At 36.8% G+C, this 27,399-nt stretch overlaps 1 protein-coding gene across 3 annotated transcripts in view; it reads left to right on the forward strand.

The window, feature by feature from the left end:
* Positions 1–279: 279 nt before the first annotated feature.
* The window catches only part of LOC110020739 (inactive poly [ADP-ribose] polymerase RCD1-like), a 56,174-nt gene continuing 29,054 nt past the window's right edge, over positions 280–27,399 (forward strand). The window contains exon 1 of one of the 3 annotated variants that reach the window (XM_020718942.1): positions 280–444. The gene's annotated coding sequence lies outside the window, so the exon portion shown is untranslated. The other 2 variants (XM_020718943.1, XM_020718944.1) reach the window with 2 other exon arrangements.

A 27,399-nucleotide genomic window follows, 5' to 3' on the forward strand; every position in this document is an offset into this window, starting at 1 on the left:
AAAAAGTCAAAAAAAAAAAGAGCCGCTGAAAATTTTCTTTTTTCCAAGCCTAGCCGAGTAGAACTCTCATCCCTCACGGCAGGACCCCACTCACAGGCTCCCCTTCACCGCCACGTGTCAGTAAAGACCTATCATGCACCCGTTCGACCACACTCGGCTGTGAAAATATCATCATCAATGAAGGGTGAGATTACCCCAGCAAACTTCGCTGAAGAATTATCAGCCGTCAGATGACAGAATTGGCGCGCCGACTCCTTTCTTTAGGCGCAAGAAAGAAAGAAAAGAATTGACCGGCTGGCAACATATGTACCCGGTTCACATCCTCCGGCGACTCTCCGCTCTTCTCCTTTCTTGTCGAGGCTTTGTCGCGACAGCGTGAGTGAGCCACAGGAGAGCGGAGAGAGAGAGCCCATTTGATGAGGTATTATTTTCTTGCTGCTCGAGGTATAAATCTCTCTTCCTTTGATGGCCTCGTGTGAGGTCATGTTTAGGTTTTCTATATTGTTTTTTTCTTGGATATTGATGCCTTTGTCTGCGATAATCGCGCGGCGGTACAGGTGAGTTTGCAAACCCGATCGGTAGGTGTTTTAATTTTTTTTTTTTTTTGCTTCGAGCTGACAAAGACAGTGAGATGCTTGATGCTGACTCCATTGATTAGGGCATAATTTTTATTTAGTTTATTGTCGGCACGGTTGGGGTTAGGGTTAGGGTTAGGGTTAGGGTTAGGGTTAGGGCTAGCCTTTTAAATTGAGAATTGCGGGCTTGGTCACGTTGGTGCTTGGCGGAGAGTGTTGATTCACCTGGTGATGATTGTATCTTACTGTTTGTGGCCGCGGGTTGTTTAGGAAATTTGAAGTAGAAAATTCCTCGTTTTCATAGGTCAAGTAATATCGTTAAGTTAGTTGTCTATTTTTAGGTTTTCTTTGTAAATGCTCTTGAACTGCTTTGATTTTGAAAATCTGACGTATTACAATTTGATTTGTGAGAAAATGTTTGATAGGAACCGGTACATTATATTTGCATGTTTCACACAATGGGTGGCATGCGAGCAGACAGCTTCTCTCTGGGGGCGATTTTGACAGTGATTTCCTTGCTTACCAAAAAACACAACAGATCGGCAACAAATCATATGTAACCTCAGTTTCTGCCTTGCCTGGCCTCTTTTTAGGTTGATTAACGAATGCTAGCGAATTGTACAAATGATGAGCTGGGTTAAGGAATGGTTGCTTTGCAATAGTTTGGGTCTGAGATGAAAAGAGTTGAATGCATTGTGGATTGAAGGGCACAATTTTTGTTTTATTTTGTTGGTACGATGGCATATTTTAAATTTTCCCATTGCGGTTTTTTTGCTAGTTGTCCCAGTAGGTGTGTTTGTGGCAAATTTTGGCATGTACTTTGGATGGCTTTTTTTGATGTGTCCTTGCAGATTGTTGCTTGCTTTTGAATTGTGGTCCTTGATATATTGATTGTATAATTTGTACCAGTTTTGTGCTTGATACTATCTATCTATTGTTTCTGTTGGAATCTATGATAGACTTGTGTATAATTTTTAAGAAGATTAACAATATTTTTTCGTTGTAATTATTCCTTATGTAGATCCAAATTCGCTTGAACCATGTGGGATCAGTCCCTCTGATTTATTTTGGTCGAGTCCGAGGCTATTCAATCTACAAAGAAAGGTCAACACGTTCAAGGTGAAAAGATGAACTCTCCAAAACCATATGATAAGTGTACAAAGTATTAGGACCAACTAGAAGAAGTTCCCAAGCATTGGAGCTACTAACCCCAATTCACCTAGATACTCGGCCTCTGGACCGGCTAGATGAAGTGTCCTAGCTGTCAGAGCTTGGCTGAGAGTGTCGATTCACCTGGTGATGGTTGTGTCTTACTGTTTGTGGCCGCAGGTTGTTTAGGAAATTTGAAGTGGGAAATTCCTCGTTTTCATAGGTCAAGTAATATCCTTATGTTAGTTCTCTATTTTTAGGTCTTCTTTGTAAATGCTTTTGAACTGCTTTGATTTTGAAAATCTGACGTATTACAGTTTGATTTGTGAGAAAATGTTTGATAGGAAGCGATACATTATAGTTGCTCCTCCTCATGTTGTTTCACAACAATGGGCGGCATGCTAGCAGACAACTTCTCTCCGGGGGCGAATGTGGCAGTGATTTTTTTGCTGACCAAAAAACACAATAGATTGACAACAAATCATTTGTAATCTGAGTTTCTTGCTTGCTTGATCTCTTTTTATGTTGATTAACAAATGCTAGCGGATTGTACAAATGTTGAACTGGGTTAAGGAATGGTTGGCTTTGCAATAGTTTGGGTATGAAATGGAAAGAGTTGAATGCATTGTGGATTCAAGGGCGCACTTTTTGTTTTATTTTGTTGGTATGATGGCATATTTTAAATTTTACCATTGCGCTTGTTTTGCTAATTGTCCCAGTAGGTGTGTTTGTGGCAAATCTTGGCATGTACTTTGGATGGCTTTTTTTGATGTGTCCTTGCAGATTGATGCTTGCTTTTGAATTGTGGTCCTTGATATATTGATTGTATAATTTGTACGAGGTTTGTGCTTGATACTATCTGTCTATTGTTTCTGTTGGAATCTATGATAGACTTGTGTATAATTTTTAAGAAGATTAACAATATTTTTTCGTTGTAATTATTCCTTATGTAGATCCAAATTCGCTTGAACCATGTTGGATCAGTCCCTCTAATTTATTTTGGTCGAGTCCGAGGCTATTCAATCTACTAAGAAAGATCATCACGTTCAAGGTGAAAAGATGAACTCACCAAAACCATACAATAAGTGCACAAAGCATTAGGAGCAACTAGAAGAAGTTTCCAAGCGTTGGAGCTACTAACCCCAACTCACCTAGAGACTTGGCCTCTGGATCGACTAGATGAAGTATCCCAACTGTCAGAGCTTGCCTAACCTTGCTGAAAGTTTGCCAACGATTTTTTGAGAACCCGCTGCTTATTTAGAATTCATCTTTATTTGCAATGTAATCAGATAATTATGAGCTAGCAATCTTTTTATAGTAACCCTTTATTAAACCTTGTAATGTTGTTTACCTAATTGTTTTAAATGTAATTTTTCTAATATTATTTTTCCTCAACCTCTTCTTGTAAATAAGGGTCCAGGGGCTGATCCTAGGACACATCGAATAATCATTACAAATATTATAATTTCTAGAACTACAATTAAATCTTAGTGCTTACTTGTAATCTTTTTTTCTCTTTTATTTTCCATTGTTACTTGGCCATTCTTTTGGCTAGTGCTTTTTTTGTTGACATAAACGATTATAGCTTCAATATTCTCTTAGGTTCTATGAGCTTGAACAAATGCCTAGGATTAGAAATTATGGGTTGAAGCAATAAGAATAAGAAAAACAAGATGGGGAGAAGGTTTGATTGACATGAAAAAGCTAAAAGTATCACTAAGAGTATCAATAGTAGACAACTCAACCAAATGGTGGAAAAACTTACTAAAATGATTCAAGTAGCTTTTTGGTGTATTATGAGAATTGCTTCACATGTAAAAATACCCAATGATGTTTCCTTAGATTCCATCAACCCTAGATAACGATGAAGTCTATAAGTGTCGTATTAGACTAGGGACTACCTACTTTCCCAAAGTTGTGTATAATCCATTCTTTCCTGAAGAGTTTAGAAGCCTCAACCGTAGCTGGTTAAATCATTTTCCATAGAAATTGCTAAAACTTTGTCGTTGTCAAAGTTCAAATTTTCATATTTAGATTTGTACAGGAAAATTGTGGTTCCAACTTATGACGACAGATTCTTTGAGTTGGCTCCCTTATTATTAAATGCTAATGAAGCTATAAAATGCTACTTGTAATCACAACCTTCAAGGAGTTGTCACTTAGGTATTTAAATTGCCTTGTGCCGGGAAGCATCACCTTTTTTTTTTCGAATTAAAAAATTGTCACCCAATTTTTAAGTTCGCTAAAGCCATTAAAATACTCTTGAGAATATTTGAAGGTTGGACAAGAGCCTAATGAATATCTCGGATGACTCATTGCTTGCTTTTGGTACAAAATGTTAAATGTCAATGACTTTGAGATATTAGTCACCCTAACAACATTTACATATGGATTTATGGATGGACCATTCAGATATGCAGTCGAACTAAAGAATTTGACTAAATTGGTTAACATGTTGGTGATTGCTAACATTAGTATCCAATTTACAAGTGGTAAGATCCTGGTGAACCTCTTAGATATTTGTCAGCTGCTTTTAGCAGAAAATATTGAATCTCAATAACTCAAAGCAGGTGGTCTCCCTAGCCGCACTAATGATTTTTTAGATATGCACTCAAACTAAACTGTTTATGGCATTAGTTAAAATGTCGAAGATGCTAATAACATATAAATGCAGAAGAATATAACAACACAAAAACCTTTGAAACTCAGCATTCTAAAGTCATCAGACTCGTAGTGCCATCTATGTATTAATATAACTTTAACTCACTCAACATGGATCGAAACTCTATGTAACCACCAATAATTATACCAGCATCACCCTTAATGAGTTGAGCATTGGTACTCTTTGACTTAGTTCCCACCAGAGACAAGTTACTGATGATGAATAGATTCTCTCGTGCATTTCTATATTTGCATCTCATGCAGAGTTGTTCAATACAATCAAAGACTTGTTATTGGTCACTTTTATGATATGTGAAAACTCATTGCTCGTGATCCATCAAAATACTTATATTTTCACAAGGATCATGATCATTGCTAAAATTATTACCGACATCTGCATAACTTAGTTGAAAGTTGGAAAGCTTATTGAATTTATATCTGAACATCTCGGATGTCAACCACATAATGAAGGAAAAAGAAATAAACTTGCCCCACACAAGTTATTGCAAATAGTTGAGAATATTCCATAAGCAATAGAAGTTTAGTAATAGTTTTCAAATTCAAAAGGGAGTCTGCTAAGAAAATTTATGATTCATTTGAGTCTATTCTTAATTACAAATTCTAAGACAATTTTATGTTTCCTTTTGCATTTTTTTGGTGTCTTATATTTTGCTCTGGGATCATATAGCTTAGGGAATTCTGTAACTCATCTACTTGACAAATCAGTTACTCGATCATTTGGTAGCTGGGGGAACTCGGTAACTCGATTTGTAGCAATGCTTAAATAGTAGTATTTAGTATTCGACAATGCTTATGGAATTTGATATTGGCATTTGAAAATACTTTTGAAACATGATTTTCAATATTTGACGATGTTTGGATAATTTGCTTATCATGTGATATTTCACTGAGTAGAAATTATCAAAAAATTTTGAGCTTGAATTCAAAATTCTTATAATCAATTTTAAGTAGGCCAAACTTTAAATTTGAAGCTCAAACCATTTTTTATTTAGATTGAAGATAGAAAAAATATGTATTCTAAATGCAACTCAACAACTCGACTTAGGGTCGAGCTTAATTGTTGTGAAACTACTTATAAGAGAATTAGAGCTTTTTAATAAATGATAGCTTGCTCTAAACTTAGTTGCTCCTAACACGTAATAATTAGTTTTATTTGAGGAATTAATGAATTTTGATGAATCTTGTTGAACAATAAACTTGGCTACACTCCTACCCATGGACTCCTCAATTTAAAAATTTGTCTACTTGTCTCTTTAGCAAATCTTGTATTCTAGGGTTTTTTTTATCTAAAAGACAAAAGTCGCACAAAAGTTAGATTCCCTGTTGTGATAAGATCCACAATGAGATAAATCTGTTACGCTTTGTCGTCAAAATTGAAACATTTTTTCACAGAAAATTGGGGCAAACACATTTTATTTCAATAATCCAAACAACTAACACGAATACAAACATAAACAACTATAGTTTGAGAGGTAAGCAGTCTCTCCTAATTCCTACAATTCAAGAGGCATGAATCTCTCCCAAAACCTAAACTTAAGAATCACAACTTATTCTCATGCACAAACCTAACCCTAGACATAACAAGCCTATTTATACCCAATAATAATAATAATAATAAACTAAATTACTTTTAGGTGTACAAAAGACAAACTTGCCCTTAGTCCATGCACCCTCGTAACAATCCTCCCCCCAAAAGGCACCTTATCGTCAATGTGGGAAAAAATGAGTGTTCCTTCTCTTTCCCCACAACTGTTTCTATTTCTTCATTCCTTGTCTCTTCATCCTGTAATATGAGAACTTGTAATCTTCGATCATTGCAACGTCCTAAGATAAACTTCTCATCACACCGAAAATATAGCCATTTGACTTGCTTCTCGAATATGTCTCTGTAGGACGATTGAGCGTTGCTCCTTGTTGTGGTCATTTTTTGTGTCCTGTGCAACCTCTCTTTGAACTTCCACTTTTTGAACTTTTGGCATTGTTCTGGGTGCAACAGTTTCGTACAACGCTCCATCTGTGTTGCTCGTGCGGGCTTTCTTCATTTGATTCTTATCCTTCACCATCTGGGCTACCTCCACCATCTCCCTCAATCATCGCTATCTTAGTGATTAGAGTGCTGTCCGTATGTTGTGCTTTAAGCCCTTCATGAAATTCATCTTCAGTTCTGCTTTAGAAATCTTCTACAGTCTTCCTGACAATAGTTCAAATCTCTCCCTATATTTCATGGTCTTCCTCTCTTGAGTAAAGACATGGAATTGCTTGTGTAGGTCTCCTTCTCGAATAGGTCAGAAATTTTCCAACAAACAATGCTTAAATTCATCCCATGAATGAATATGGTATTTAGCCTTCCAAACATAATCTTGTCGTCATGAATTTCTTTTCCCCATCTAACCCATTCATGCAAAGTATCGTTCTGCTCGGTACTCTCACCCATGTGTGTCTTCCCCCTCGAAAATCAGCATCTTCAACTTTCTAACTTTAACATCTCCGCCCCAACTTCTTATTCCTCCCTTGTTTCCCTCCATGTATCGAAGGTACAACTCCTTCCTTCAACCGCAAACACATCCCCTCCTTGCTTCTCTTCCTTCTTCTTTGTGCCCCCCTAAACCTCTTGCATAATTCTTTCTCTATGTTTCGGCTCAACTGTCTCCATCAGAAATCACTATTCCACCTCTAATCTGAGCCTTGAGAGGAGGTTTGTGATGGTGGATGGTCTCCTCATGTTCGATATCTTTTCCCTTCGATCTTGCCATGGATTTTCCAGTCAATCTTTGGTTAAGATTTACAAAGTAAACCGACGACAGAGTTTTGGATTGCATCTCAATAAGCTTCTTTATCATCTCATGAATTTCCCTCATGCTATCGAATCGGTCCTCCATTCGATTTTCTATGGAAGAAAATCTATCATCTATGGCGGGGAATATTTTTTCCATCATCGATCTGATTTGATTGATCTCTTCCTCTAATTTTTTATCCAAATCATCTATTTTCTTAGCTGCCATTATCTCTTATCACTAGGCTCGCTTGATTCCGGGTTTGGTCATTGACTTCTAATAACACAATTAGGGCACACCTAATTCCGTCGTGGCCTTCTCTGCTACTTCTGATCTGATCGAGTCTATTTCACGTAGTTCAATAAGACAGATGAAAGTAAGCCAAAATCCGCAAACCTTTTGTCCTGCCCCCATAAGATCTTGTTGTGACCTTCCCTGTAAGTTCTGATTGTGATTGTATTGCAGGGTTCGTTCACGACAATGCGGGTTGCCGAAAGGCTCCCAACCTGTCGTTGCCTTCTTTTGTAAGTCGCGAACACGTTGTTGCTTATCCGCGAGCCAGTCATTGTTTTCCCAACAGGCAATGATCGTGGTTGTGTTGTGAAGACGGAGTGACAACTATAGTTACATCTCTAGGACAAAGCAGAAGGAAAAATGTGCGAGTTTCGGAAGATGCGATCCTGTTTCCACCTTCCTTGTTATGAAGTTGTGGCCTATTGTGGGTCAGAGCGAGAGTTTTCTGTCTCTGTAGGTCGCTTCCCGGTCGCTGCCTTCCCAGGTAACTCTGATTGCGATTGTATCAGGTAGACGACGTGAGAGGAAGCAAAGTCGGTGTAGTAGGTAGAGAAAAATGGGAGTTTCATGTCTCCGTGGTCCGCTTCCACGCAAATGCCTCTGCAGGTAGCTCTGATCATGATTGTATTGGTTGACGACGCTAGAGGAAGAGAAGTCTTGGGTTCCGGTATGCTGCAATCCCTTACATGAAGATGTTGGCTCTGGCTCGGTTGTCTGAATTCCTTGCCAACAAGTGAGTTTGATTTATTTTCTATTCTTCATTAATCCGATTCCTAAAATTTTGTGCTATGATACCAATTTGTTACGATTCTTTGTCAAAATTGAAACGTCTTTCCACAGAAAATTAGGGCATAACTTTATTTCAATAATCCAAAAAACTCACACAAATACAAAGATAAACACATACAATTTGAGAGGTAGACAATCTCTCATAATTTTTATAATTCGAGAGGTAAGAAATCTCTCTCAAAACCTAAACTTAAGATTCACAACTCAATCTCATGCATAAACTTAACCCTAGACATAATAAGTCTATTTATACCCAATAATAATAAGAATAAAAGATTAAATTGCCCTTAGGCATATAACAAACTAATTTGCCCTTTAGGTTAGGCACCCTCGTAGCAACACGAAATGCGATGGTTGTTGTTAGGGGTACTGAAAAGTGGCTGTCAACACGGCAATAGGAGGGCTGCCATAGGGTGGTAGTGCGAAGAATGTGACTGGGAAGGGGCTGCAACAAACAGGCAGTAACTTACAGGGGTGGTTTGCTGCTGGACAATAACAGAAGGGTCACAAACGACTTTTGGTAGGGGCGACAACAGAAGGTGTAGCTGGGAGGAAGGTGAGGGAAGCAGGGAGAATGAATAAACACCACCTCAGGACAAGATATAGTTAGAACGCCTTTTCGCTTTCGGATACAACCCTAAAAGGGGAAATCTGGATGCCATCAACTGTCTTAATAAAAAATAGAACCAATGCTTCTCTAAAACACGAAAATAACATATTTATGGAGTTAGGGTAAATAGGAGTGGACCCCACTATCAAATAGGAGGGAAATTCATGAAAGGAAGTGTTGATTGACCTTCCTGGATAATTTTGAGCGGCGTTTCTCGCAATAAAGCATGAGTTGTGGATGAAACCCTTACAGAATGGCGGCCACGTCATTCTCTCATGATTTGGTGAGCTTAAACCTCATATGCTGAAATTTTGTGTCCTCATAATATTTAGACAAGTTTGCTATGTGAAAGTGGCAGAGCTGTGTGATGTCCCATGACCGAAGGCTGTTTGTTTGCGGCTCAATAAGCACTTGGATTTCATTTGTGACTACACTCTCTCAAAACATCTGAGGAGTTTTCTCCACTTGTGAGTATACATCCATATCAGTCCAACATTCTATGTGTACGCTATTAAACTGAAATGATATTTTGTGTATTTTGTTGAATCCTTTCAAAGTAACCTATGATTTGCTCAACTTGATTTGAAGTGACAACAACCAGAATCTCCCTGAATGATGGTGGCTATTATTGTAAGGTATCAATCATGATATTCTGAAATGCCCTCTGTAGTGATTTTTCCATGTCTGGAATTGGTGCCTCACCATCATCATATATCAACACCAAAACTAGTCTCACTAGTGCTACTTTATTGATAAGAGGCACCTGTAATCTCAAACTCCACCAATTGTAATAGAACGATACACTTTTCATCCTTGGTGAACAAGTGTTTATGTACCCATCATGTTGGTTTGTACGATCATACTGCTATGATCTCCCCATCAAAAGGTAGCATACATCATTGACACCACATTGCACCAAACTTAATCTTGCGGTTGACTCCCAATCAAAAACCTCTATGAGACACCTCCTTTTAATGTTGACACTGTTCTACTTCTTTAACTATGTTTGTGAATACAACCGGGGATGCCTCTGAGTTATGAGGCTCAATTTGTCTACCATCTGTATGGATATTACATTCTTACTGCTCCCTTCATCAATGATGAGACCGCATAACCTTTATTTCATAGTGCAACTGGTGTAAAATATATGTGGAGAAGCCATTGCTACTCCCTCATATCCTTAGTATGTAGGAACCTTCAAACCACTAAAATTTCGCCCTCATTCGGTGGGAGCTTGTACTCCTCACTTCGCTCTTCAGCTGCCTCTTGGTCACTCACCCTATTGCTTCCTGTTTGTTTAAGGACGCAACTCGGCTTGTCGGTCAATTAGAGGCAATGTGTCCAATACCATGACATATGAAGCATTTTCTAGTTGGGATTATTGTGGGTTTGCTACTCTCCCCAATTTTTTTCTCACTCAGAGTGGCTCTATCTTTTTTATAATCAGTCTACTTCACTCTCTGAGGTGTGCTTCAGCATGACAGGTGACAATTGTTGTTAGGGGGGTCTGTAATGTGGATGGCAATAAGGGATAGGTTGTGGGGCAGCAACATAGTAGTGGAAGGGTGGTAGTGTGAGGAATACGACTGCGAAGGGGCGTCGGCAAGCAAACAGTTGGGAGGGGTGGACGACGATTGAATGACAGTAGGAAGTGCGACATACCCACTTCTGACAGGGGTGGCGGCAGATTAGGCGGTTGGGAGGAAGGAAAGGCAGTTAGGACGAGTTACAGTCGGAACACATTTTTGCCTTCAGATACAATCCGTCGAAGAGGAAACCTAGACGCTGATGACTGTCTTGACAAAAACCTGAATCAGAACTCTCCCAAAACACGAAAACACATATTCATATAGTCCTTGACCAGTCTAAGTAGTGATCTCCCGCGACACTGCAACAGAGGTCGCAGATGCCACCTCTTGGGAATGGCTCACCCATTAAGCCAACCAAGAAACGTTGAAAGTGATATACTTGCTCCAATCCCCAGCTAGGTCAAGTTCAGTGATCCAAACTTCCTCTAATATTTTCACTGTTAAAACTGGATTGATGGGTTTTCGACTTCAATTTTAAAGCATCTCAATCCCCTTGACATCAATTTCTTTAGAACGATGACTAATATGTGCCGTTCTTGCTGTATGATATTCAACTTGTCTCATATTAAGGTCGAAATGTAGTGACGAAGCTTTCAAGCTTGGTTCCTATCAAAGCAATGGTGCCTGATCTATATGGTAATGTATATCAATTTGATGATGATGGATGAGAACGTATTTTCTTGTTTGATCACTCTGCAAATCCCTTTCTACATGAGAAAATTCACCATCAGCTATTCTGTCAATTGAATTTCTAGAAATTTTCACTTGGGAAAGCTGGTCTCCCCTCCGAGCATATCCACGATATTGGCCGAGAAGAGGTCATCGTGATGATTCCACCATCGAATCTACAAACCCAGTGAAACTTGAGGCTTTTTGATGAATTGGATATTCACCTCATTTCTCAAGAATTTTATTTTTTTGATCCATCCAAATTTCTTGGGGGTAAAATGTCTTTAGCTTCTTCATCCATAACCTCAAATTTTAGTTCAACTGGACAATCCTCTAAATTTTTTCGCATCTCCTCTTGCTTAGAAACCAAAGTAATTTGAGTACGATTGCCCAAGAAGGAGCATGTATTTACATACTCATCATGAATGGTTTTATGAAGGAGCATGTATTTACATACTCATCATGAATGGTTTTATAGTCATATTGTCAAGGACGCCCTAGAAGGAGGTGGCAAGCTCCATCAGAATGACGTTGCAGATCATTTTCTCTTCAAAATTTTTCCCTATGGAGAATTGCACCAAACATTGCTTTCTAACTTTCATTTCATTTCCTCTTTGAAGCCAAGTAATTTGATAAGTATATGGATGAACTTGCTTCACTTGCTCGAACTTTTCAATCATGGTAGAGGACACCACATTTTGGCAACTCCAACCGTCAATGGTAAGATTACACACTTTAGCTTGGACGGTGCACAGGGTCCTAAAAATATTGTGCCGCAACCAATCTTTGTTGGAGGATTGATTGACAGTAAGAGGGCGCCACACTAGAAGTAGTTCTCTTTCATCTGCATATATTATTTGCTTTCCAACCAAATTAGTATCTTATTCTAGCGAATCTCATGTCTTGAGTTCTCCATTTGCCTCCAATGAAAGGCGCAATGATTTGGACAACTGGCTGCTATATGGCCAAGTTCATGTCATTTGAAGCAAAATGCCTATTAGCTGAATTTTTTTCCCATATTTGTAATAGGTTTTCTACAAGGCATAACTACATACCGACTATTGCCTTCCCCCTTTCTGTTAGCTGGCAGCATCAGGACATGACCAAATTTGTTGAAGTCAGCCAGTTCAGCTGTTACACCATGCAAAGTGGTGTCCTAAATCCATTTTTGCCGTCGTTCCACTAACATGCTAGAGTGACCAATAAGGTTGAAGTTGAATTACTTTGGCTGTAGAAGGTCTTAAACCACCCAAAAATCGTGCAATAATGTGTTCTTACATTTCAATTCGAGATACTCAAATTCAGCCACGTATTCTTCTACTGTCATCTCTTATTGGTGTAAATGATGAAGGCGGATAAAAACCGCTTTTTAATAGCGATCCGACAAAAAATTGCCTTGCAAATCCTTTTTCATCGTATTCCACATAGTAATCTTGGATTGTCCCTTTTTTCTCTCGTTCGTTTCAAGTTTTCCCACCAAAGGGAAACTTTTTCTCTCAATTTGATAGCAATAAACTTCACAGTTTGATTTTGGGTAACCTCTTTTAACTAGACATTTCTTTTGATAGTGTGCACTCAATTAATAAACTCGTTCGAATCTAGATGTCCTTCAAAATTAGGAATATCTATATTACTTCCAAGATCAACGAATTTAAGATGTCTATCCTTCCTTTATGCACGAAGGGGTTGCTCATCTTCGTTTGAAGAAATTTGGTGAAAAGAATTTTCATACCCTTCTTCCATTGTCGCTCAATCACTTGCCATTGAGCGTTCCTCCGTACTTTTCTACTCCAAGGCTGCAAGTCTCTCTTGCATATGTTGCATTTCGTGGAAAAGATCCTCCATGGACAAAAGATCCTCCATGGGCACTTTTTGAATTGTTGTTGGTACGTTATTGTGTGGGTACATGATTGAAAGTAGAAAGAACCTTCCACGGCTGGATAAAAAGGGAATTGCGACCACAACAGAGGAATCCCACTATAGGGACAAAAATTCGGACAGGAGAAAAGAAAAAAAACAATAGAATGTACCAAAGAACTTGGAGAAGGAAGAGAAGAAATGTGCAAGAACTGTCCTCCCTTACCTAATGAAGGCACAACAACGAGAAGAAGCTGTATATTCTCAACAAGAAGAAGAAACCCGTGGTGGGAATCAACAAAAAACAACCAACGAAGAGCAAGAAAAAGAATTGTAAATAATGCACTCAGGATTTCTGAGAAAAGAACAAGATACAATGGCAAATCACCACCTAAGAGCCACCTTAGGATACAACGACTAGGAAAACAATTCCAAACTTCAAGAAAATTGAAAAAAACACTGCAAAATAGCTCTCCCTATACACAAACATACCATATTGTTTGAGGCTAGACTCTCCTAATTACAAGTATGCCATCCTAAAATATGAAGACACAATTAACAAATTTAAATACATAAACCACAACATATAAATTAAAATAAAACTCTAGCTCTTGCGTCAGCTAATTTTCTAAGATCTCTAGCTCATTATCGATGAATTATTCATGGCAACATTAAAATAAAAGAAGCTTGGGTTGCCGGAGCTTGAAGGGTCTGTTGTCCTATTGTTTTTGTGGTTGTTTTTATTTCATTCTATTTATATGCCATGTGCTTTTCTTTAGTCTTATTTCTTTTGGTTGACAAATTTGTGATTTGGAAGGGTCTCAGCTTACATATAAAATACATGTAGACTGTTTTGGGAGGTCAATTTTTGGAGAGAGTTTTCTGGTTTCTTAAAGGTGTATCGAAACTCATATCGATTCCCTTGCTGTATCTATCCTGAGGTGGCTCTCAGGTGGTGTTTTGGCTAATGTATTGTGTTCTTGTATTAGAATTCTTGAAATATATCTTGCCTAATTAAGTTCTTTCCCTTGTTGCTGTTTCTGATTTTCCCTCCCTCGATTTTTCCTGTTCTATGTTGCAATTTCATTGTTCTTCCTGTTGTGGCTATCAGTTGCTGTACCATTTTTGGTATCAGTTCAGTCCTTGCTTGGGTTGTTTGGCTGGAACCAAGAGCTGCTGCGGTCCAACAATCGGCTCCTATATGGCCACTTGCAGGAGACTGCTGATTGTTTTCTTGATCTATTTTATGCCTAGAATTTGTGGCTAGACTTATGTCCCTGCGTTTGTTTGTGGTTCTTTCTGCTCTCGAACATGCTTCCATGAAGAAATATTAGAAGGTCCAATCATGAACTTGTTGTAGAAGACTTACAACATGAAATCAGACGACCACAAGAGCGGTTAAATCAAAGAAACTCTTGAGGATAGGGCCATGGAACTCAACATGAATGTGGTGGAGGAAAAAGGTGAAAACCCTTTTCATCAAGAATCTTCCGGCGATGAGGCGCGGCCCTTGCTTGAGAGGAGGGAAAGATACCACAAGGTTGTTTATTTTGGAATCAAGATCGACATTCCAAATTTTTAAGGTCATTTAGATCCAGATGAATTTATTAGTTGGCTTCATACGGTATAGAGAATTCTTAAAATTAAAGTTTCCTAAGAATAAAATGTGAAAGCTTGTAGCCATAATTTGAGGAAGAATGCCTCTCTTTGGTAGGAAAACATGAGGAGAATGCGACAAAGGGAGGGTCGATCAAAGATTACAGCTTGGAGCAAGATGAAGAAATAATTACAACGTAAATTCGTTCTGGAACACTTTCGAGAAGAGGAGTTCCATCGGCTGCACCATTTTTATTAACAAGAATAGTCGGTGGAAGAATATCTTGCTGAATTTGAATAGCTAGGATCGAAATGTAACTTTTCTGAACCCGAAGAACACACAATTGCCCTTTTTTTGGGTGGTCTACGACCATCTATAGTCAATATGGTTCAACTCCAGCCTTTCTGGACACTACAAAATGTGATTAGCTTGGCTGTTATGGTATGAAAACAACATAAGCTAGGTAGGAACGTTCCAATGTGCATTCTTACCATTGATTTGGGCTTGTTTCAAAAAACAGTTCCAGTTTGGATGCAGCCAGACGAACAAAAGGTTGAAAACAACAACAAAACTCCAAATAAGCTGCGGGGGACTAATACCACAGACATCGGAAGAACTTTGCCCAATAGAAGATGCTTCAAATGTCACGAGTTTGACGCACATAGCTTCAAATTGTCCAAACCAATGCGTAATTTCCTTGGTAGAGGAAGTTGAACAAGTGGAAGATGATGCCATAGAAGAAGACAACCTGTCGGGGGAGCAAGTCATACATGCAAATGAAGGGAAATTACTTGTAGTAAGGCATCTCTTGCGTGTCAAACAATCTTCCAATAAAGATTAGTTACAACACAACATCTTTAGAGCCCGATGCTTGGTTAGGGATAAGATTTGTAACCTTATCATTCATGGTGGAAGTTGTGAAAATGTGGTTTCAACAACTACTGTGGAGAAGTTTAGGCTAGCTGCATCATCCCCATTTCTACTAACTCACGTCTCAATAAAGGAGCTGAAATTAAATTCTGTTGGTACAATTTTTGATTGGTTTGAAACTGTAAGAGGATGAATTATGTGACATAATTGCCTTGACAACATGATCATTGTACAATTCATTATGGATATACAAACACTTACTCATTTATCAAAGAGGGAATTCAAATCAACTTGATGCCAATGAAGGAGAAAATTCAATCAGGGACTGAATTTAATACTTTTATATTGTTTTTGAAAGAATTGAAGGAGGCAACTACGGGGTAACCTCCTCATCATATCCACAACTTTTGGACAACCACCGACACCCTTTTCTGCAGTCCATGGATTGATATAACAATTCAAAGATAATTTTCCCTCAAAAATTTCTGTAGGTTTACCTCATATGAGAGAGGTACAACATGCCATTGATTTTGTGCCTGGTTCGATCATTCCCAACAAACCTGCATATAGAATATCTCCAAAGGAACATGAGGAGCTTTAACGCAAGGTGGATGAGCGGATAAACAAAGGCTTGGTTCGGCGTAGTGCTAGTCCATGTGCTGTTTCGACTCTCTTGGTTCTAGAGAAGGATGAGACATGACGCATGTGCATTGATAGTTGGGCTGAAAATAAAAACACAGTTACATATAAATTTCCATTCCTTGATTGGATGACTCTTTTGATCAGTTAAAAGGGGCTGTTGTTTTCTCCAAAATAGACCTTCGAAGCTGGTATCACGATGTGTTTGCTGCAAGTAGAGGAATGGAAAACTACGTCCAAGATAAGAGGTGTTATACGAAAGGACTATGATGCTGTTTGAGCTTTCTAATGCACGAGCACGTTCATGCATATAATGAATCAAGTTTTACAACATTTTATGGGAATGCTTGTGGCGATTTATGTTGATGATATTTTGATCCATAGCTCTAACAAGGATGAACATTTGCAACATTTATAAGACATTTTTGAGGGCCTTCACTCACAATAGATCCCTCATCTAGTTCTTGGGATTTGGGACCTCGGTAGCTGGATTTTGTTGGATTCCAACAAAACAACTGCTGTAAGGTACCGACCGTCACCTAAATCCTTCACTAAAGTCGGACAATTCCACGGGTTGGCTTTTTTTATCTCATGTTTGTCAAGAGTTTTAGTAATATTGCTACCCCATGGATTGAATTGCTCAACTTAGCCCATTTTTGTTGAGAGCTTTGATTGCTTGAAACATGCCCTATGTACCGCTCCTGTCTTAAAACTTCTAGATTTTGATCTTTTGTTCGTGGAATGCGGTGCATCTTGCACTGGTATTGAAGCAGTTCTATCAGAGAAAAATTTAATCACTTCTGAAAGAAATATTCAACATATGACAAAGAATTCTATTTTATCGCAATGGCTCTACAAGATTGGAGACATTATATTTAATTTGTTTTCTATAACAATCACAAAACCCTCAAGTATCTTCAGAGTCAAAATAAACTAAAATGAAGACATGCTACATGGGTTGAATATATTTCAACCTTTAGTTTTGTTCTCAAGTATAAATCGGTTTTTTCTAATCGAGTGACTGATGCTTTAAACAACCGACAAGCTATTCTATTGGTCATGCAAGTATGGGTTGTAGGTTTTGAGCTGATATGAGGAATGTATGATAAGGTCGTGATTTCTCAGTGGCATGACAACAATGTCTACTCGAAAATTATAAAACCTTCCACATCAAGAATGGTTTCCTATTAAAAAAAATTGTTTATGCATTCCCAAGTGTTCCATTAGAGAAGCCTTATTTATGGAAGGTCATAATTGGGGCCTTGCCAGCCATTTTGGAATATATAAGATTAGCTTTTTTACAAGACATTTTATTGGCACTCTATGCGTAAAGATGTGGACCACCATTTGAAGTGGTGTTATACTTATCATTTAGAAGACAAAATCTCAATATTCATGTTTATACCTTCTCTTACCTGTTCTTGAATATCCTTGGACAAATGTTGGCTTGGATTTTATGGTTGATTTACCACACACTTAACACCACAAGGATTCTATTGTGGTGGTGGTGGTGGATGGATTCTCCAAGATGGCCCACTTTGTGTCACGTAAGACCTCATTAGACGTTTCTCAAATTGCCTGTGTACTTCATGGAGGTGGCATGTTTACATGGAATTCAACATGCTGTCAGTTCAAATCGGGATGTTATGTTTTTAACCCAATTTTGGAAGACATTATGGAGCAAATTGGGAACCAAACTTCAATATAGTTCAACTTTCCATCCGCAAAATGATGGGAAAATGTAAGCTTTTAATAGATGTTTGGGGAATCTACTTCATTTCTATGACGGTGAGAATCTTGCACACTGGAATCTTCTTCTATCACAAGTGAAGTTTACTTGTAATTGGTCCCGTAGCTAAACCTACAAATACAACCCTTTTGAGGTGGTTTATGGAAGAAATCCTATATCTCTACTTGATCTTACATTGGTTATTCCAATCAAGGCCATGACCCCGAACATTGATGCTAGGCTACAAGAAATCCAAGAGCTCCGTAGATTGGTTTGGGAGACGAACAAACAAGAGTAGAAGGGCGATCATTTTCAAAGGAAGCAAAAGTATGGGTTCGATTAAGGAAAATGCATTTTCTTTCGAGAAAACATGGGAGGCTCAAGTTCAAAGCTGATGAACCTTTTCTGATTGTGAAGCGTATTAATGACAACACTTGCCACATTGTTCTCCCTGGAGACTATTTTTCTACTACAAACATTGCCGACTTGACTCTCCACTATGAATCCGATTCTGAAACTATTTCTTATGAGAAATTCCAGCAAACCTCGGGAGAATGATGCTAGAGCTTGAAAAGTTTGCTGTCCTAGTGTTTTTATTTCTTGTAATTAGGAAAAGTCCTAGCTTAAATATAAAATACTTGTAGGTTGTTTTTGGAGCTCAGTTTTGGGTGAATTTTCTGTTTTTCTAAAGTTGGTTCAGTATTCCTACCGATTCTCCTGCTGTTGTATCCTGAGGTGGCTCCTTAGGTGGTGTTTTGGCCAATGTATCGTGTTGTTGTCTCAGAATCCTTGAACTATATCTTACGCAAAGTTCTTTCCCCTGTTTCTCTTTTCGGTTTTCCCTCCATGGATTTTTCTTGTTCTCTGTTGCAATTTCTGGTTGATCTCCTGCTGGTGTCAGCTGATGTACCATTGTGTTTTACCATTCATGATTTATCATACCTTGTGCAACTTCTTCATATTTGAAATGGCAACTTTTGAAGTTCTTTGTTTTAACTTGGCTTTATCTTCTTGCAATTTCCTGAGACTCCTCCAGCTAACCATTTACTGTTGAAGGGATAACTATGAGTTAGGGAGTCAGCAAATTCTTGATTTGAAAGCTTGTACTCAGCCAAAGTGGACTATAATCTATCAATCCAACTTGAAAACTGGACAAGTTGATTCTTGTCAGAATTTCTCAAAGCCAGCTCAGATTATTTATATTTTCAATAAAGACTCGGGTTTTGCCTTCTTGGTAACCTTTTTGTTCGTTGCTTGGTAATCAAAGACTAATTCAAGAGATTTTCTTTATGTTGTAATATCATCAACTCTTGGTTCTTGCATGCGTGGTGCAACTTGCCACTTAAATCAACATTCTATGTGCTACTTCTTTTTGTCATTTGCAATACAAATGTGCATTGTCAAGTTGTCATAGGTCTTTTTGTCTTGGGCATGTCATTCAATGAAGCTTCTTTAAATGGCTTTGCAGATACTTCAAAATGTAACATGGCCAAGTTTTTGGTTGGTACAGGACGCATGTTGACATCCACCATGCCTTAATTTATTTGCTCAAGCGGATGCAACTTCCCTTTTGTCTCTTTTGCGACTCGCTTGAAGTTTCTCAAAGGATCATAATGGATAACTATCGTTTTGTTCTGCTCTATTCTTTCATGAGCCAACCTTTCTATAGCAACTTAAGGTTGAGCTACAATATTAACTACAAAAGAAATGGAAGGTCTCTCGCTAGAAACACCTTGACGTGAACTCAACCTCCTCTTTGTCACTCAAAACTACTCGTCTTTTCTTTTATGGCCCGCAATAGGCAATCTCAGCAGGGTGACATTAATAAAATCATCCAAGTTAATCCATCAGACTGTCCTAGTTCGTATAAAGGAGGGATATCTCCAAGGATTTTGAAGATTGCATGATGAGCAAAAAATTTCATTCATCTTTTTTGTTTTTTCAATACCATATCCTCTTCTTTTGAAGTTGTAGGCCCTTTTAGGCTTTCCGAAGTCGAATAAAAGATGTATATCACTGGTGATTTTGAAGGTTGCATAATGAGTAAATAGTTGACTAATGAGCCGTTTGGTTTGATGTTAAATTGGCGTTCAGTATTTAAAATTTATTGTTTTTGAAAATATTGGTGTTTGGTTTGAAGCAAAAGCAATGCAGATTTATAGGAATTCCAAATTCATCTTATAGTTCATCGTCATGTATTCAAATCTTAGTCCAATTAGCTGAGTTTCAAATACACTCAAGTTGCGGCCCTTGTTGCCATCTATAGCTGCCTGCCACCCACTTTTGTCAACATCGCTGTCATTATTGACCACTGCAGCTCACCGTTTTTGGCCATCGTCGTCAGTAGCTGTTGCCCACTAACTGAAGTTTGTTGCTTTTACTTTTTGGCTTTACATTGATTTCATTTAATTTCAAATAAAAACAAAAATGATAATCTCTTATATTTGTTTTACACCCAACCGAATAACTCTAAAATATTTCAAATATTTGTAGCAAATCAAATAAAACCTATATGCTCTTACGAAGGAGATAGTTTTTCAAACAAATAAGAACAAACTTAACGGTTCGCAATTGGGAGACTGCTTGAGAAGGATTGCATGTCTATATACGACTTGGTAGTATATTTAATTCATGCAATTTGACGCCCATGTAAATTCATGTAGAACTTGTACTTTTCTTCGTAAAGATGCTGCATCACCAATTTGTTATTATGTGTCATACTTGAAATAGTGTTTTGACCGATTTAACAAAATAAAAATTTGTATTTCAATCCTTAAGCATATTTTCTAGACCTTGTCTTTTTTTATACTTAAAAAAAAGAGGATGCCCTCTTTGAATACAATTACAATAAGCACAAATCGAAATAAATATATACTCCATTAACATACTCCTCCTTTAGGGGTAAATTATAAAAGCGATCATGCTAACAAAGATATTTGACATCATGTGTGTTGACACCAAACAGTTTCAATATGCTCTTGAAAAGGAGAAATATGCAGACTTAATGGAAACTGGTGATGGTAGAAACAGAGCTTACCATTCTTTAGCTAGTTAGAGAAATCCACATCCTTAGGAACTTAGACAATGAATTGGTTGCCAAACTCGAACTCTGTAAACTTGAAATTGTACTCCATCATGAGCGAAGTGAAATGTTAATATGCAATAACAAAGTTATCTGAATAATTCAGGATTGCATTTGCCCTGTCATAGTTGACTAGAAATTGGAAGTTGCTGAAGAGAAATTGAAGAAAGTGTAAGTTGACACGAGTTTTTTGAAGGGTGATTTAAATATTATAGATGGACATCAGTTTGGTCATGCAGGGCATTCAGTCAAGAAAAAGTTAAAAGGTCATACTTGATTGCAAGAAGATTCTAAGCAACAACACCCATACAACTAAAGTGACTTCGCCAAAGTCAAATTGCTAGAGGACGAATCGACAGTTATACCAAGGAAATAAAATGATCAACAAAATTTTAGTTAAAAATTTTAAAAAGTGTTTCATTCGTTATTTACTTCGAAAAAGTGATTACATAAAAGATGAGGGAAAAAAAGGTCATGCTTGGTCGACAATTATCTTTTTCACTTGCCAGGGCAAAACCCTTAACATTAGGAGGAAGAATTCAACAAGCTCGCAAACTTGACAACAATGACATTGCTCCTAATAAAAGATGGACTACAATATAATAAATGTCATGTAGGAATTGATCCATTCAAATCAAATGATAAAAATGACATGCTATAAAGTAATTCAGGCAATTTCTTTTGGATTAACTGCAATATTGGAGCTTGTTTATTATTTTGGTAATCTTTAATTTTTCAAGATCCAAGACCACTTGGAGTGTATAGATTTTTTTCAAGCATACAAAATTATTCATTAATGGAGCTAAAGTCTTTGTGCTTAGCTACTTTAAAGTTGGCATTCCAAAACTATCCTTTGGACTAGTTTTTCTTTTCTTTTCGTCGAGCTACTGGTGATAACAATGAACTCATCATCTTCTATAGCTGGTTGATTTGGAATATGAACAACTCGCTTAACTTCACGAGTCGATGGTTGGCTAGAAGCAACGATAATGTTATTGAGAAGTTTCTTTGTTATCTTTATCCAAGATACTCTAAGCAAGGGCATGCCACAACTGATACTTTTCTCCGAGAGAGTTGCTTGAAGAAAATTGCTTACAATGGGCAGGTCAATAACAACTTCACTCTTCTCTCCCTCATCATTACCCTTAGTTATCTTCTCTTTAATCTTCCTCTAAGGAATTATTGAAGAAGACTCACTTCATTTCTTGTGCTTTTTAAGCAACATTCTAATAACTAGAAGAATTTCGTAGCCTTTGTCCTTTTGCCATTGGAGAACAAAGTCTTCATAGGGAAATTTATCAAATATTTATAAAGATTCCTCAACATTGATATGTTTAGAGATGCTATTAAATTTGTATTCCTAGGCACAATCATCCCACTCATCAAGATAAAATTCCTTTTTCTATAAGATATCTTCGAAGAGATAGAATCAAGGAATTGAATTTACATCTAAATTTGGTTGAACCTAGTTGGATTGGTTTGACTAATATTTGGTCCGAGTTTAAGATTAGTATGCTAAGTAAGAATGATCAACACATTGAAGCTACCGAGAGGAAATCTTCAAAATCACCTTGACTGGTATAATCAACCCTAAAATTCATAAAAAGTTAGGGCGTTTCTCCTGCTTTTCAGTTTGATAAGCACTTCATGTGCTGTTTGGGAGGGTGCTTTTCACCAGCTTTTTCGCACCACACGTTTTGGAACGAGAAAACATCGAACAACGGGCGCTGCCTCTGTTTCGCGGTTTATGGTGCGATTCACCCTCTACAATTCACTAAATGACTACCTCTATCACCGATAATACCCTTTGTCTGGCTCCTCCGTACATTCAGCTATGCCTTTAGGGCAAAATTGCGGTTCTTTGGCTCTTTCTCTTCTCAGTTTGTCTTCGTTGTTGCTGGCTCTCTCTTTATGTAGTATCTTCTCCTTTCTTGATTGTTCTTTGTGGTGGTGGTTTGATGCTTTCTTTTTAAACTTTTTATTTTTTTTGTTGATCTTCTCGGCTCACGTTTTGGTGGTTTAGTGCTTTGGTGCTTGAAGAGGTATGTTGCTCTCGGTGTTTTGGTATGTTGCTTGAGATGGTTTGGTGTTAAATTTTCTTTGTTTGTAATATGGTGCTTGAAGTGGTGCAGATGGGGCTTCTCGTTTGTCCTTTGTGGTGATGATTTATTGCTTCCCGTTTTACTTATTTGTTTTACCTGTTAAGCTTTTTCTGTCTTCCTTTATGTTGGTAATTTGATGCTTGAGGTGGTGTCTATCGATTTTCCTCTCTGCTATGCGGTGGTGGTGGTTTAGTTTTTGCCTCTTGAAATTGAAGTTGAGCCCTTAGGCTTTTCGGTTTTCCTCTTTGTGGTGGTTTGGTTATTGCCATTGGGACTTTATCTTGCATCTAAAAGAAATTTACATGCACATCACACAATTCTCATGCATGTAAACTCATCTACATAGACTCCCTACCCTCCTTTATTGTTCATCCATCCATCAAGTTATACTTCTCATTTTTATTTAATACATATATTCTCCACAACAATAACAACAACAAAGCCTTAATCCCACTACGTGGGGTTGGCTACATGAATCCTTTTTCTCCATTATGCTCTATTTAGTGTCATATTTTCATTTAGTTCTAATAAATTAAGATCATTTTTTATACCATCAGCCCAAGTCTTTCACTAGAGCTAATACTACATAGTTACACTTCTTTCACTAGACCTAATACTAAAATTACACTCCATATATTCAGTTTTAGTTCTACTCAGACCTTTAGACTCCAATGTAGACCTCCATAATTCAAGTTTTTCCTGGGCCTTTTCTCTCGTCTAATCCACGAGAAGGATATCATTAGCAAAAGACATACACCCAGGTACATCCTCCTGTAAATGTCCAGTAAGACAATCCATAAACAAAGCAAAAAGATATGGGCTTAAAGCCGATCCCTAATGTAATCCAACAGAAATAAGAAAATAGAAAATAGAAATAAGAAAATATTTGGTCAATCCTCCTTCAGTTATTAATATATTATAAAAATCTTTAAAAGCATAACTTTAAGCGTCACAGATTGTTCTTTAGCTTCCTGCGGGCCGTTTGATATTTTTCCTAGCTCTCTAAGCTTTAACATTTGAATAAATTTTTATAATATAACTTCTTACATTTTATCTTTTCTTGCACATTATTATTCCACCAGTAACTATTTTTATTTTAACTATTTTTATTTATAGAAAACTATTTTTATTTATAGAAATTTTTTCTTTTCATTCCCCAAGTACATCTTTAGGTACTTGTTTAATAGTGTTTGATACTTTATCCCATATAGCATTTGCTTCTTCATGAACATCCCAAATTTTGAAATCTTGAATTTTACTTTTAAAAATAATTTTATTTGTGTCTTTTAAGTTCTCACATCTAATTCTTCAATGATGAGTCATAGTATTCTTTATTTTACAACTCTTCATCTTAAAATCTAGAACTAATAAACGATGTTGGGTACTTAAATCTTCGCTTGGAATGACCTTACAATCTTTACAATCTCGACGTTCTCTTCTCCTAAGGAAATAGTCAATTTGTGTTTTATTAGATCCATTCTTATAAGTAATAAGATGCTCATCTCTTTTCATGAATAAAGTATTAGTAATATCAAAATTCTATGCTGAAGGAAAATCTAAAATAGCTCTATCTTCTTCACTAGTCACTCCAAAACCGTAGCCACCATGAATATTTCTGAAATCCTCTACCACTTTACCGACATGTCCATTTAAATCTCCTCCAATAAAAATTTTTTCTTCGAGAGGTATCATTTGTATCAAGTCTTTTAAGTCATTCCAGAATTTATCTTTAGACCCTATATCTAAACCTACTTGAGGAGCATAAGTACTTATAATATTAAAAATCTTAGTATCAATGATAATCTTAAGTTTTATAATTCTATCTCCAACAAAAGCTTAGTATTAGATGAAGAGGAAATTATAGAGATAACTGAATGAGCAACAAGTAGGACTTCAACAGTATCTTATTAATCAATACTATCAGAAAAATGTGTAATATACTGTGTGTGTCATCGTCATCCGTGGGTGACAAGTGGGTTGTTGAGCTGTTCGAAGCTCATCCAAGTAGAATTCATTGTATGTTTCCAATGTCGAGAATAATTTTTATGTTTTGTTGGATATATTGCAAATTAATTATGGTTTGCATGAATCGTCCCACTTTACACACAGGGAAGTTTTAGCCATCACATTATATATCTTGTCACACAACGAGTTCATTCGTGCCATTCCATTATTCTACAAAGACGATTAGCAGCTATTTCCTTATCGGGGTTAACTCTTGGGTAAAATTTTCAGCCAACATTATGAAATCCATAGATCCCTCTTTTCTGCATACACCAAAAGAAATTCATAGTGATACGAGATACATGTCGTTCTTCAGGTATCAATATTTCTATTTATTTTGTATTAATATTTTACAACAAAAAATTATGGTCTAATAAATTTTTTAAATAGGATTGTATCAAAGTAATTGACTGTACACATGTCGATGCACGTGTTGGTAACGATCAATTTTATATGTACTGCTATACTAAGTATTTTAGCAGTTTGTGACTTCAATGTATCTTATATTCTTGATGGCGGGATGGGAAGGGTGCTCTTGATAGTCAAATATTTAAATTTGTAACCCGATGATTCCACAAAATTAGTGTATTCATGATCATATATGAAGCATTTGATTTAAGATATATAATAATAATGTTATTATTTAAAAAAAATACTTTCTTGTCACATTTAGGATACCCTTTGCAACATAGTTTATTGAAGATTTTCCCCTACACAAGGTATCACTTTCTAAATTTTGAGCGCAACAACCAAGTGATTAGAGGGAGGAATGAATTCAACAAAAAAACGCTCATCATTACAAAGTGCTATCGAGAGAGTCTTCGATGTATGGAAGAAGTGGGTCATATTCCGAGATATGACGACATACATTGGTCAAAATAGTTGCCGATAGTGCTACATAATTTTATACGGAGGCATATATCTCGGGGCGATATTGATATTAGGGACTTAGACGAAGACCCAACATGTATGCCTATCGAAGTATTCGAACATCGGGTCGGACAACCGTTGCTCTATAAAGACTTTAGCACGAATAACTTCAACACATTCGAAGGGGATGATGTTTAGGAGATGATCCATTTAAGAGAATAGTTTAGCGATGCTTTGGCAAACTTATTGATGGTTTATATGTAGCTTTTGGTAGTGTTTTATTGTAGATTTCAGTGTCTTTGATGAAGATCTAACATGTAAACTTGTTGAAGCATTCGAACATCGGGTCGAACAATCATTGCCCTGAAAAGATTTTGGTACGAATATCTTCAACACATCCGAAAGGGATGTTGTTTAGGAGATGATCCAATCAAGAGAAGAGATTAGAGATGCTTTGGTAAACTTATCGAGTGTTTTTTATGTAGTGTTTGGTAGTGTCTTATTGTAAATTTCAGGGTCTTAGATAAAAATCTAACATGCATACCTGTTGAAGCATTCAAACATCGGGCCGAACAATTGTTTCCATATGAAAACTTGAGTATGAATGAATTTAAAACATCCAAAAGGGATGGTCTTCAGGAGATGTTCCAGTAAGAGAAGAGATTGGAGATGCTTTGGTAAACTCATTGAGTGTTTTTATGTAGTATTTGGTAGTGTTACTATTTTGAGAATTTATAGATGTCTACTTTCTATATTTATGCAATATTTTGTATTGAGAATTTGTTAATGTCTATTTTTTATGTTTTTTTTTCTAATTATGAATCAAATATATATTTTTAATTATTCTGTTGCATATCATGAAACTATTATTAGGATATGATCTTGGAATATAGACACTCTCAATGGTAAATTAATGAAATTAGTTGATATTATGATTCATAGGAAAATTAATATCTTATGTATTCAAGAAACTAAGTGGGTTGGAGAAAAGGCTAAGGAGATTGATAATTTAGGTTTTAAATTTTGGTATTCTGGTAAGAGTCACACTAGAAATGGTGTAGGTGTAATTATAGATAAGAGTTTAAAAGATAATGTTGTAAAAATTAATAGAGTTGGTGATAGAATTATAGCCCTTAAGATTATCATTGATACTAAGATTTTTAATATTATAAGTGTTTATGCTCCTCAAGTAGGTTTAGATACAGAGTCTAAAGATAAATTTTGGAATGACTTAGAAGACTTAATACAAATGATACCTCTTGAAGAAAGAATTTTTATTGGAGGAGATTTAAATGGACAGGTCGGTAGAGTGGTAGAAGATTTCAGAAATATTCATGGTGGCTACGGTTTTGGAGTAACCAATGAAGAAGGTAAAGCTATTTTAGATTTTGCTTTAGCGTTTGATTTTGTTATTACTAATACTTTATTCAAGAAAAGGGATGAACATCTTATTACTTATAAGAGTGGATCTAATAAAACACAAATTGATTATTTTCTTATGAGAAGAAGAGATCGTCG

The sequence above is a fragment of the Phalaenopsis equestris genome, unplaced genomic scaffold (assembly GCF_001263595.1).
Source record: "Phalaenopsis equestris unplaced genomic scaffold, ASM126359v1 Scaffold000107, whole genome shotgun sequence".
NCBI lineage: Eukaryota > Viridiplantae > Streptophyta > Magnoliopsida > Asparagales > Orchidaceae > Phalaenopsis > Phalaenopsis equestris.